The sequence below is a fragment of the Meriones unguiculatus genome, chromosome 8 (assembly GCF_030254825.1).
Source record: "Meriones unguiculatus strain TT.TT164.6M chromosome 8, Bangor_MerUng_6.1, whole genome shotgun sequence".
Taxonomy (NCBI): Eukaryota; Metazoa; Chordata; class Mammalia; order Rodentia; family Muridae; genus Meriones; species Meriones unguiculatus.
The window spans coordinates 46,638,827-46,653,529 of record NC_083356.1 but is presented as its reverse complement, the minus strand read 5'-3'; the positions used below and the strand labels follow the sequence as shown (position 1 = coordinate 46,653,529).

The 14,703-nt window shown below is 40.9% G+C and overlaps 1 long non-coding RNA gene across 1 annotated transcript in view; it reads left to right on the top strand.

Moving 5' to 3' along the window:
• LOC132655827 (uncharacterized) overlaps positions 1-14,703 on the top strand; it is a 196,390-nt gene that overhangs the window by 81,089 nt on the left and 100,598 nt on the right. The window lies entirely within an intron of this gene.

Genomic DNA, 14,703 nt, shown 5'->3' with positions numbered 1-14,703 from the left:
ATTTATGGATTACATAGCACACTGCTCCCATTACTTACTTATTCTGTTTGTTAGTTCTACTGGCAAGTGAAAGATTAGAGAGGATGTGTCTGCTTTATTCTCATGGCTAATAAGTAATAGCCAAGACTAAAATCACATAGATAAGATGTCGAGGCTACAATCTTAGCCATCATCACAGAGATTACAAAAATAATAACTACCAAGTTCTAAGTTCCTCCTTAGCGCCAACAATGTTATGTAACATATAACAAATGGGATGTGGTATTTTATCTAATCTTTTAGCTTATTTAGTCTGAGGGAGTAAAGATTTATTTTAAATTCACTTGATGTATTCTCTGCAGTATTTTTTCCTGGCATTTTTTTTCTTGATCTCATTTTCTAATTCTACAATTAGAAGGCAAGAGAAATTTTTATTATTTGCCTTGATATTAGAAATTCTCTTTCAGCATCTCATATTCCTTCCAGAAGCCCACAGTGAGAATGTAAGGAAACAGACTCATGAAAGAGCTTTCAAAATAGTTTGTGCTGCTGGTTGCACTGCTTCCTTCTAATGAGAAATGGACAGGTCGTTACAAGATTATGTGCCACAGCCTATTCTTAGAAGCCCTCTCAAGCTGTCTGAGATAATGGATCTCTACACTGCCCCAGCCTCCTTGTTCCCTAGATGGTATTTTTTAGATTTTTATGAACATCAAATGGCTCCTTAGGAGAGTATTGTAATTGCAAAATCTGGATTTCTTCCAGCAGTCCCGGTATAAGGGATGATAAAATTGTCCATGGGGTAATGCCAGCTTGAACAGGATAATTAACTAGTACTATAGCCATAGAAGCAGATAGGCTAACTGCAGATCCTCACATCTCCCTCCTTCCCCTCAAAACCAACCTCCCAGTCTCATCCCCAGTTCGGTAGCATGATTTGCTTCTCTCTCTCCAGCTAACCCTGCCCGAGTGTAAAGTAGGCCAGCAAAGCAGACAGGCAAGCATCAGGTCTTCACAGTTCCTCCACTCCTTCAAATCCAATCCCCCAGTCTCATCACCAGCTCTCTAGAAGATTACCTGTTTTGTGGCCTTCCCTCACTCTCTTCTCATCCCCAGGAGACTAAGCAGAATGTGGTAGAATGACCTGCTTTTCTTCCTCTTGTGGGTACTCTCAGACCTTACACTCTCTTAACACATCCCAATTCTTAAGTGTCAGCATCCAATACCTAGAATTGGAATACCTAGAAATATATATTTCAAATACCTAGAAATATATAGGTATGAGCAGTAGCCACACCTAGCAGAATCCCAGAAGATTTTCCAACCTTTCAGTACCTACCTACCCTTTTGTATGGTGCACAGATGTTAAGAATTTCAGTTTCCATGACTTCGAGAGGACAGGAACACCACAAGGACCAAATAAATCTGGGCACAGGGGTCTTTTCTGATACTGATTCGTCAACCAAGGACAATGCATGGATATAACCTAGAACCCCTGCTCAGACATATCCCATGGCAGCTTAGCATCAAAGTGTGTTTCCCTAGTAAGGAGAACAGGGATGTCTATGACATGAACTGAGTGGCTGGCTCTTTGACCTCCTCCTCCCTCCCCTGAGGGAGGAGCAGTCTTGTTAGGCCACAGAGGAGGACAGTGCAGCCAGTGCTGATGAGACCTGATAAACTAGGGTCAGATGGAAGGGGAGGAGGACCTCCCTTATCAGTGGACTTAGAGAGGGTCAGGGAGGAGATGAGGGAGGAAGGGTGGGCATTGGGAGGGAATGAGGAAGGGGGCTACAGCTGGGATACAAAGCAAATAAACTGTAATTAATATAAAAAATAAAAATTAAAAAAATTCATTTCCTCCTGCTGGAACTTTCCTTTGAATATTTCAGTTTTTTCCTATGTCTTCTGATTAGTTTTGGTTTGAAGTCTCTTTTGACATATATTAAAATGGCTTCGCTGACTTGCTTTTTTCAGTCAGTTAATTAAATACTTTTTCCCCCTCCTTTCACCATGAAGTGATGTCTATTTTTGATGTTAAAGTGTTTCTTGTATGCAGAAGCTGTTTGTTTGTGTTGTTTTAATGGGGAAATGAGATCATTGATGTTGGGCAAATGTCCTTATTGAATGGTTTAGCATCTTTCAGATATATGCCCAGGAGTGGCATAGCTGGTTATTGAGGTAGAACTTTTCCCAGTTTTCTGAGAAAGCACCATATTGATTTCCAAAGTAGTTGTACAAAGTTACATTCTAACCATCAATGGAGGAGGGTTCCCTTTTCTCTACATCCTCTCCAACATGTGTTGTCATTTTAGTTTTTGACATTAACCATTCTGATAGGTATGAAATGGATTCTCAGAGTTGTTTTGATTTGCATTTTCCTGTCGGCTAAGGGCATTGAGCATTTCTTTAAGTGTTTCTCTACCATTCAATATTTCTCTGCTGAGAATTCTCTGTTTACCTCTGTATCCCATTTTTAAAATTTATTTATTTTTTAATCAATTACAGTTTATTCACTTTGTATCCCAGCTGTAGCCCCCTCCCTCATCCTCTCCCAATCACGCCCTCCCTCCTTCATCTCCTCCCATGCTCCTCCCCCAGTCCACTGATAGGAGTGATCCTCCTCCCCTTCCCTCTGACCCTAGCCTATCAGGTCTCATCAGGACTGGCTGCATTGTCTTCCTCTGTGGCTTGGTAAGGCTGCTCCCTCCCTCAGCAGGAGGTGATCAAAGAACCAGCCACTGACTTCATGTCAGAGACAGTCTCTGTTCCCCTTACTAGGGTACCCACTAAGAGACTGAGCTTCCATGAGCTACATTTGTGCAAGAGTTCTTAGGAAAGATCATCCTGAGTGAGATATCCCAGAAGCAGAAAGACACACATGGTATATATTCACTTATAAGTGGATATTAGACATATAATATAGGATTAACATACTAAAATGTGTACACCTAAATAAGCTAAGCAAGAAGGATGACCTTGGGTAAGATGATCAATACTCACTCAGAAAGACAAATGCGATGGACATCAGAAGAGGGAGAAAACAGAGAACAGGACAGGAGCCTACCACAGAGGTCCTTTGAAAGACTCTACCCAGAAAGGTATCAAAGCAGATGCTGAGACTCATAGCCAAACTTTGGACAGAGTGCAGGGAACCTTATGAAAGAAAGGGAAGATAGAAAGGTCTGGAGAGGACAGGATCTCCACAAGGAGAACAACAGAACCAAAAAATTCTGGGCACAGAGGTCTTTTCTGAGACTGATACTCCATACAAGGACCATGCATGGAGATAACCTGGAATATATACCACATTTTTAATTGGATTATTTAGTTTTTTGGTGTTTAATTTCTTGAGTTCTTTATATATCCTGGATATTAGCCCTCTGCTAGATATACGGTTGGTGAAGATCTTTTCCCAGTCTGTAGGCTGTCATTTTGTTCTGTTGACTGTGTCCTTTGCTTTACAGAAGCTTTTCGGTTTCGGGAGGTTCCAAGTATTGATTGTTGATTACAAAGGTTTAATTCTTACTCAGAAAGGAAAGGGGATAAACATCGGAAGTGGTAGAAGAGAGGAAACAGGACTGGAGCCTACTACAGATGTCCTCTAAAAGACTCCAGCCAGCAGGGAAAAAGAAGTAGATGCAGAGACTCACACCCAAACTTTGGACAGGACACAGGGAGTCTGATGGAAGAAGGGGGATATAGAAAGAACCAAAAGGGACAGGTGCCCCACAAGGATACCAACAAAGCCAAAAAAAAAAAAAAAAAGCAGGGCCCAGGAGGGTCTGCAGAGACTGATGCATCAACCAGAGACTGTACATAGAGAGGACTTAGACTCACTTTTCAGATGTAGCCCATAGATAGCTCAGTCTCTGTCTGGGATCCCTCGTAAGAGGAGAAGAGATAGTCTATGACATGAATTCAGTTGCCTGCTCCTTGATCATTTCTCCCTGGTGTGGTGACCCAGCAACCTCAGAGAAAGAGGATCCAGGCAGTCCTGATGGGACCTAATAGGCTAGGGTCATACAGTAGGAGAGGAGGACTTCACCTATTAGTGGACTAGGAAATAGGGATAGGAGAGGAAGAGGGAGGGAGGGTAGGATCAGGAGGAGATGAGGGAGAGAACTACAACTATAACACAAAGTGAATAAATTCTAAATAATAATAATAATGCAGATCTTTTTAAAAAATAATTGAAATATAGAAAGGAGAAGAAACTTAGATCAAAGACACAGAAAATGTTTTCAACAAAACCATAGAAGAAAATTTTCCTAACCTAAAGAAGAATGTGTCTATCAAGGTACAAGAAGCATAGAAAGCACAAAATAGACTAGACCAGAAAAGAAATTTACAGTGACACATATTAACAAAACACTAAATGTACAGAACAAAAGAAAAATATTAAAAACTGCAAGGGGAAAAAGTGCAAGTAATATTTAAAGGCAAGTCTATTAATAAAAACATGACTTTTCAATGGAGACTCTTTTTTCTTTTTATTTTATTATTATTTTTTTAATTTTTCAAGTGCTGGAATTCTGTTATGTCTAATTGATTTGGTGGCCAAATGAGTCCCACAAAGACCCCCACCCGATACAATCCAGGCTGTTTTCAAGACTACACATTGCACTCCACAAGCTGATGGCAATTCCTCATTGCTTAACACCACACCTGCATATCTCATGAACATTAGAATTCAAGCCAGTAACTACATAGAGCCTTCATCCCTACATGCTACTGTCTTTGGTACCTAAATGTATTCTGCATGCTACCAAAGGAGAAAAGGAAACACCAACCACAAACCCTTAGATCTACAATAGTGTCCTGCCTACAAAATATGGAAAAATGGTAGCACAAAGCTTGTAGAATTCACCAACTAATATCTGATTTGACTTAAGGTCCACCACACAAAATGTAACCCATACTTGACGCTGCTTGGATGACCAAGAACCTGAGACTAAGTAGCCCAGGGACCTAGGGTAAAACCGAGTAAGTCTAATAAAGGAAGGTAGCAATAAAATGACTTCTAATGACATTCTGCTATACTCGTAACAGAATGGCATTGCTTAGCCATCATCAGAGATACTTCTTCCTGCAGTAGATGGGTACAAATACAGAGACCCAGAGCCAGACATGTGAAAGTGCAGAGAATGAGAGACTTTGGAACACTTAGGCTTAAGTGAGCTATCTCCATCAAATCTCTCCTGTCAGGGCCCAGGGAATCCTACAGGAGAAGAGGCAGAAAAGGCGAAAGAGCCAGGGAGTGGGGGGTGGAGGACATCAAGGAAATAAAGTCCTCTAAATCAACAAGATTGATACACATATGATCTCACAAAGACAGAGGCAACATGTACAGGGCCTGCTGGGGTCTGCTCTAGACAGGGTCCTAGAGCTGAAATGAGAAGAAGCAGACACGTGTCCCGATTACTACTATAGAAGCAATCTCTAATTGATTACCACTTGACAATGAAAATGTAGTTTTATCTCAGGGTGTCTCACTGGGGAAACAAAGAAGTCTTAAGGATAGGCCCTATGCCCAACAGTAAATGGCCAGTAGAAAATGAACAAAGGCATCTTTGCAGTTTCCTGTTTGAAAATGTATCAGACCTTCAGGGTTTGTTACATATATATATATATATATAATGTAATATATATGTATGTCTATCCTAACAGTCATATATATATATATATATATATATATATATATATGTATATATACATATATACATATCATGTCTTCCACTTTAGTGTTTTTGTGCGATTCCTGACTTTATGAACTAGTGGTCACTGTTTCTTGTGCTTTTTCTAGAGCTCTTTTCATTCTTTTGGTTTTGTCATAGTTTAATGTATTAGTTTTCATCTTACTTTTATATTTTATTATTATTCTGTAGAAGGCTGTTTGTTTTCCAATGAGAAACAGAAAGAGGATGGATGCAGATGGGAGGGGAGGTGGGAAGGAAGTGGGAGGAGCAGAGGGGGGAAACCATTTTCAATAAAAGATGATGATGTGGATGATTGATTCCATATTTTACATTTTTGAGATATAGTGAGTGCCCAGATCAACGTCTGATGTGGTCCAGATGACATGCTGAGATGTACAAACACTTCCATTAAAAGGAGAGATCAGAACTAAAGTGTCCATCATGCATTCACATAACCAATGTACAGTAGAAATTGATTCCCTTCTCTATACCACCCAATGACCAGGAAATTGAGGAGAAAGAACCCTTGTCCTTTAGGTGCTTATGTGTCCTAAGAGAACAATACCCATACTCAGTTCTATCAGGAAAAATAGGGCATGGTGGCTGTGGATGAGATACATTGTTTCATATAGAATGAGCAACAAATGGTTCTGATAGGTTCTCTCAATTCATGGACCTTCAGGAAGCGAAGGAGCAAGACAGATGTTACTGGGAATCCATGTAAGGAGGAGTGCAGATGTCTGTGGGGCTGGATTAGAAAGACTAAAGGACTTAGGAGACCCCATTGTAAATATCCAGTTAAACTGCAAAAATCAGAGATGAATTTTATACATTGTTACTTAAGTAGTTGTGAAAAATTTATACTTTAGCATCAATCTACAATGAGTGAAGAAAAAATGAGGTATATACAATGAGACTTTATTTAGTTACAACAACAACACTAATGAAAAAACAAAATCATGAACAATGTAAAAAACTTGATGAAAGCAGGAATGTTTATGCTATGTGAAACAAGTAGGAAACAAGAAAAAATGGTGAATTTTTTTTTCATTATCCACAAAATGTACGTGTGTGTGTGTGTGTGTGTTGAAATCAGGAAGGAGGCATGAGAGAGCAGAAAGAGATACTAAGTGAGGGATGACATGAAAGCAGAAACTGGAACTACTTGGGAATCATGCAAAAGAGCAATAAGAGGGGGATAGGAGACTTACCGCAGTGGAGAGGAATAAATAAGAAAAAAGTATAATGATGTACGTGTATGAAGATGCCATAGTGTAACCTGTGAGAGCTGACTTTGATAGCAGACCTTAAAAACTAATAAAAAAATTAAGGAGACTGAGAGGAGCCACAGTCAGAAAAAAAAATCTTCTTTTTAATGCTGTGTAAGCTAGAGGTTTGAGTGTGGGAGCGATGGGAGCTGATAAACCTTTGAAATGGAGTAGTCCATACCCTCCATGTTTCTAGAGAAGGCTGTGTTAATCCAGGCTGCTGGTGCTTAGACATGGGTGAGAGTGGTAGAGATACTGGGGGGGTGGCCAATTCCTTAGGAGAAAGAGCTAACATTGTTTACTAGTACATTGGATGTGAGAAAAACCACGCTTTTTATATTTATTTATTCATTCTTTTATCTATCTACTATCTATCTATCTATCTATCTATCTATCTATCTATCTATCTATCTATCTTTCTTTCTTTCTTTCTTTCTATCCATCTATCTCAATCAATCAGTTTATCTGTCTGTCTATACTCAGTATACTTGGATAGACAAAAGAATTACTCAGTGATCTAAGAAACAGTTTAGGAGAAGAGGAGAAAATTTAACCATTATCTGTCTTGGACATGTTGCAGAGAACACTGTAGGTAGAAGATGGAAGCTGTAGATGATGTCTGGGGTGAGGATTCGCATTTGGGATTCATAAGCCCATAGTTAATCAAAAAATCTTTAGTCCTGTGTCAGTAGGAAAGTGATTGCTGTCTTCCAGGATTAAATTGCACAATCAGCATGGTAGTTAATAACTTCCATGGTTCCTTTTTATCCCAGGACCTCAGAGGCTGTTATCCCCATGTGCTTTTGGGAACTTGATTTCAGCGCCACCCCAGCGAAATCCAAATCATATTTCTGAAATTCTAAGAGTCTTAAGAGAACAGTAAAGTAAATGGTATTATCTCTACTGAGCTGAATAATTTAGACCAGCATTCTTGCTTTACCTGTTATAAGATGAATCTCTGTGGTCAACCACATGGTGGTACGTTCAAAATGTCCAAACCTCTCAAATCTCTGCCCCTTTCAAAATAGGATTTTAGATTCTTCTGCATGGTAATGGTGGCTTCCATCCAAGACTCCAAAACTACTTTTGTGTATGAAATACTCCTCTCTATATATTTATTATACCAGAGCCCTGAGAGATGGAGAGCTATGGATATTACACGCTTCAGGTATCTACCAGTGCCCCATACTAGAGAAGGCCCATCAGAGAACACAAGGAAAACTCTACTGCCCCACATGGGTAGGAGCTGCATGCTTGTTTCGTGGCATTTTTCATCCATTTCTATGAATGAAAAACGGTTCTGTCACAATGACTGAAAAGGGAATGTACGAACTATTTCTATTCTCCACCATAAAATCTACTGTGAGATGCACGAGATTCGAAGTATCTGGCTCTGTAGTGTGAAAAGACTAAGAGCTATATTCAGAGAGCCAGAACTAGTCCTTGCATTGGAAAGAACTGTCAGACATTGGGGAAAGTTGACTAGGCAAATCAACAGGGACATGCAGTCAAATGGCGGCAGGAGTCATGCATTTATTGCAAGCATCTGTTTATAGAGGTGCACTAAGGCCGGGTCAAGAAGAGAAAAGAAACATAAAACGTGAAGAATCAGCTCACACCTGTAACACCAGTGGAAGGAAATGTCCAAAATGCATCAGGAAATCAAGGTCATCGGGTATGACCAATCGGAAATTAGCCTGGGCTCCATAACATACTGTCTCAAACAAATATGCAAAACCCTGTGTAAATCAGGCAGGGAGTACTAGTGGTTTGGAGCTAAAAATTAACTCACCACAAGTCATTTGAGCCATGATGATAGTTTCAGCACCTGGGCTGAAAGCCGGAACCATCAGAGCCCAGCCAGAAAGGCCATTAAATCTTACATTTACTGCAGAACTTAGGTTCAGAAGCTTGATTTCCTTTAGCAGCCTAGTAATAGATAGCACTCTCAAACTGGGTAATTTTTAATGAGAGACTAGTATAAATGTACTGGCCTCGTGCTGAGAAGCCAGAGGGTACCCTGCACTAGTAACCACTGGGAGATGTTACAGTTCTTAGATCTAAGAGTCTGAGAAAGAACTGGGCCATTAGGAGCATTTGGAGGCTGAGACTATAGACAGAAGAGAACATTATGAGAAGAATAATTGTAGACCGCCAGTCTGTCTTTCTGAATGAGGATTAAGCATCTTCCCTAGGGTCCTCCTTGTTGTTTAGCTTCTTTAGGACTATAGGTTTTAGTATGTTTATCCTATATTACATGGCTAATATTCACTTTAAGTGAGTATATACCGTAAGTGTCTTTCTGGGTCTGGGTTACCTCACTCAGGATGATCTTTTCTTGTTCCATCCATTTGCATGCAAATGTCATGATTTCTTTGTTTTTAATCACTGAGTAGTATTCCACTGTGTAAATGTATCACAATTTCTGTATCCATTCCTTGGTTGAGGGACATCTAGGTTGTTTCCAGATTCTGGCTATTATAAATAAAGCTGCTATGAACATAGTTGATCAAATGTCCTGGGTTCCCTATTAAGGGGAGCAGGGGCTGTCTCTGAATTATACTCAGTGGCCAGCTCTTTGATCACCTTTGCCTGAGGCAGCAGCCTTGCCACACCACAGAGGAAGACAGTACAGTCAGCCTTGATGGGACCTGATAGGCTAGGGTCAGAGGGAAGGGGAGGAGAACCTTCCCTATCCATGGACTAGGGGAGAGGCATAGGGGGAGAAGGGAGAGGGAGGGTAGGACTGGGAGGAGATGAGAACGAGGGGTTACAGCCTGGATACAAGGTGAATAAATTGTAATTTAAAAAAAGAGAGGCAGCCAGTCTTGTGTTTCACTTGTGTTAGGATATCCAGGGCTTGCTGTAATAGGATAACTGGGTTCCAATTGTACATATTGCCCTTGGTTTTGCTGAGTGTGTCTGTACCTCCAAATGCTCCACCATACCACAAGGATATTTGTTCAACTATATTCAGAACAGCTCTATTCATAATAGCCAGCAGCTGGAAACAACTCACTTGTCCCTCAACAGAAGAAAAAATGCAGGCAGGAGCCTAGCATAATTGTCCTCTGAGATGCTCCACTCAGCAGCAGATCAAAACAGATGCTGAGACCCAGGGCCAAACATTAGGTAGATCTCGGGAAATCTTGTGGAAGAGATGGGGGAAGTATAGAAGGACCCAGAGGTCACAAGAACACAATAAGACCAACAGAGTCAACTAACCTAGGCCTGTGGGGGACTCACAGACACTGAACCACCAACCAAAGAGCATGCATGGACTGGATCAAGGCCCCATAAGGAGCTGATTTGCAGCTTGGTCTTCATGTGGTTCCCTTAGCAATTGGAGCAGGGGTTGTCTCTGACATAAACAGAGTTACTTGCTTTTAGATCAATTTCCTCTAACTGGGCTGCCTTGTCTGACCTCAGTGGAAGAGTATTTGCTTAGCCCTGATGTAACTTGATGTGTTGGGGTGGGTTGGTGGCTGGAGGGAGTCCCCTTTTTTCTGAGGAGAAGGGGAGGAGGAATGGGAAAGGAGGGAGGAGGCTGTGATCAGGATGTAAACTGATAAATAATTAAATTAATAATTTAATAAAGAGACAGCTAATCCATGATGCTCAAGCAAGATGTCTCTGAGCTCAGCTCATTATCTTTCCACCTCCTGCTGCTGATTTCTCCTGGAAAATCCAGTAGGAAACAGAGGACAAGACAGCATATTGAGTTGTTTATCCCAGCCAGGCTCAGCACAGGACAGTTAGGGTGATGAAGAACAGACCTGTAGAAGGTAGCAATGACAGTAACCATCCAGTATGTCTCACGATAAGGATATACATAGAAACAATGACAGAACTATGTAGTCATTGGTTGTATCACTTTACATCTGAGGCCCATTGCTGCCATATTTTTAATGCTCTCTCAATTGATATTTAGAAATTAGGAAGACTATTTTCTTGTGAATATCATAATAATAATGTGCTGAAACTTTTGCATATTAAAAGCATCAATTATTTGAAATGCCATAGAAATCATATTAAGTACATGTCTAAAAATACCTATAATAAATGTAAGTTGGTATATAAATATACATATATAGTTTAAATAAAATTTTCTGGTCTGGGCTGCCAATGTCCACTTTCTTTCTCCCCACACACACCAAGAGCCACAGACCATTTAACAAAAATCTCAATACCGGTCATGAGAAGACTTCTTTTGAGTTGGTCAGGGTTGTCCAAGGAACTACTAAAACATTACAGGTTGTTTTTCTTGCCATTTGTTGCCCTCAAAGACTGGAAGATAAGTGGCTATTATTGAAGGCACAATGCATTTCTGACACAGGGCCCAGGAACCTTGAACTGAAATTTATGTGGAAGCCTTCTCCCGAATACAAGCTCTCCTTGTCTTGATACCAGAAGTCATGTTCAAGCTTCCCAAAGAAGGAAGCAACCAACAGTCCTACTCAGCTATGAAACCTGTGAACCAGAACAATGAGTCTCATGGCATGATAATTCTATGAGTACAGTAGTCACACTCAGAGCTTGGCTGTAACCAACAACTCTCTAACTGGACCATGCCAAGTACTGGAAACCTAGCCAATTACCCAGGGTTAGTGATGCCATGGGTCTTGGTGGAGAACCTACAACTACAACTTTCCTAAAGCAGCAAAATCTTTGACTACATCCTAAACACTTGTCCTTATATCCACAGATAAGCATAGTCTTCATCCTTTATCAAGGAAACTACTCTTTGCAACAGACAGAGACCATTACAGAAAACCTACAACTAATGAAGATAAAGAGTTCTGGAGCCCAGTCCCAATGGATACATCTATAGGACAATTTCTTCATCTGAGGCTCAGGAGTCATGGAAGAGAGAGCAAAATGATTGTAAGAGCCAGAGGAACAGAGGGGGTGGCTGTGATATCAAAACCTGCTCCTAGAACTAGCAGTGGTGGTGTCCGAGGTCTGAGTAGGTTCAGGAGACCATTGCCCCCAGGGGCGAGATGTGCTCCATGCCAATTGACTAACTCCATGTTTTCCTCCAATTTTGAAAGTCATTTAAGGTTCTTAAATTATTTTTTCCCTTTTTTCTTAAATTTTTCATCAATTACACTTTATTCATTCTGCATCCCCCCATAAGCCCCTCCCTCCTCTCCTCCCAATCCCACCCTCCCTCCTCCCTCTGCTTGCATGCCACTCCCCAAGTCTACTAATAGGGGAGGTTCTCCTCTCCTTTCTGATCTTAGTCTGTCAGTTCACATCAAAAGTGGCTGTATTGTCCTCTACTGTGGCCTGGTAAGGCTGCTCCCCCCCCAGAGGGAGGTGATCAAAGAGCAGGCCAATCAGATTATGTCAGAGGCAGTCCCTCTTCACATTACTATGTAACCCAATTGGACTCTGAACTGCTAGTTCTAGAACTGACGCAGGATGTTCCAACGAGGGGTTAAGGCTTCTCATAATATTTCCTATAAGCCCACACCTGTTTGTCTATATCCCCCATTTTTATTCATTATTAGCCAGATAGAGCCAAGTAATTGTGGTAATGATACTTGCTTTTTTGCCCAATGCTGGAATGCTAGTAAATTTAGGTATGCCCTGGTTACTCGCATGCCTCACTGGGTGCCTGTGCCCATTGATGCCCCTCACGCTATGACTCTCTTCAGACAGAAAAGGGATCTTGGAACTACAGCCACCATTGTTACTACCATCTCATTGACGGCTGTTGGAGCTACCACCAGGGCATTAGCCATGAGTCATACTGGGCAGACTGCTCAGACCCTGAATAATCATTTAGCCAATGTAGCTCATGCCTTAGTTGTACATAAAGGAATTAATGCTCAACTAAAAGGAAGCTTGATGGTGTTCAATCAGAGGATTGACCTCTTGCAGGAGCAAATTGATACCCAATGGCAAATCGCTCAACCTGGCTGTCAATGAAAGTATGCTGGACTTTGTGTCACTAGCATACAACATGAGAATTTTTCCTGTGCTGCAAATCTGTCTAAACAATTGTCGAGCTATATTTTAGGTAATTGGACTGGAGAATTCGATACTACGATGGAGCAGCTGAGAGTGGCCATTGTCACAGTAAATTCTACCGGAGTGGACGCAGGACTAGCCACAGGATTATCAACATGAATTGCTGCAGCCATGAATCATCTGAAGGAATGGGCGGGCATGGGAGTGTTAGCAGGCCTTCTGGTGTTGGTCTCCTTGGTTTGCCTGTGGTATATATGCAAGATTAGAGTCTCACAACAGTGTGATGCAGCCATGATCATTCAGGCCTTTACAGCCATTGAAGCAGGACATTCTCCCCAAGCATGGTTGGATACCATAAAAAGCTAAAATGATACGCTCAGGATGCGAGGCTAAGCACTGCACTCAGGGTCAGCCGCTTTGGACCCAGAGAAGAGCATGTCTGATTGCATGCGGGTTGATACCCCAGGTCCCGCCTCTGAGAAAAAGGTATCGGACGGGTCTGATGCTCTTTGGGTGGATGACACCTAAATGAACATCTGTACAAAGTCCCAATTTATTTCTAATATCAGAGATCAGACCTCTACTCTTGCCTGATGCGTCTAAAACAAAAAGGGGGAACTGTAGAGAGCTGCGGAATGCTATGCCTTAAAGATGGAGCTGGTTTCTGCCTTCCACCTTCCCGATGGTGAGTGCTCTCTGTCAGGAACAATTCCACATTTGGCTAAGGCTGAAGATCTGGCTTGCTTCCATGTATGTGGACCTATCTGCATTGCCCACGTGGCACGCCTGGGTTGGCTACCCAGAGGCTATTTAAGCTGTGGGCTGGCTTTCCCCGGGGTCCGAGGATTGTTCAATGTTCCTGAATAAACTGCATTGAAAAAAAAAAACAAACCTGCTCCTATATAGTCTCATCAGAATGGCTTCCTAAATTTGAACAAGGATGGTACCAATAGACATGCTAATGCAGATGAGAGAAAGCTTCAGCCATATACAGAAGAAAACTACAGGCAACTAAGAAATGCTAAGAATGGGAATAACTGTTTTCACTATGGAAGAGCACAGCAATGGTTATCTAATGCCACATTGTCATCCCTGAAGACATATACATTCACATAATCTTTTACAGGCTGAGCAGGGCGTGTGTGTGTGTGTGTGTGTGTGTGTGTGTGTACATGTGTGTACATTTAAGAAAAAAGAGGCCATGACTTTGAAAGCAAGGAAGGAGAATTCATTATGAGGTTTGGAGGGAGGAAAGAGAAGGGGAAAAATAAGGCAATTTTATTGTACTATCAAAAAAGTTTTAAAAATTAGTTATCTTACACAGCGATTTCTAGAAAGTCCTAATAATCTTCAACATTTGAATTCTGAATCTTCTCTAATGCTTCCCACGATGGCTTTAAATTTTAGTCATACCATTTAAAATAGTACAGAAGGATGTCAGTGCACAACAAACACTACACACATTTCCCCATACATTTTATTGTGTGATTTTAATATATTGGTATAAAATAAGTAATATTTTATCCTAAATTCATATGATGTGGTCATTGCCTTTGTTTTGACCATGATAATGCGGCTGGACAAAATGCTTCATTTATTGAATTAACAATTTCTGGTGTCTTTTCTACATATCTATCTATCTATCTATCTATCTATCTATCTATCTATCTAGTATAGTTATTGAAACTATACCAATAAGCAATTATCAGTAATAATTTAAAGCTAAGATACCGTAAAACTTTAAATATTCATCAAAACAAAGGTGTATTTTAGAGGATAGT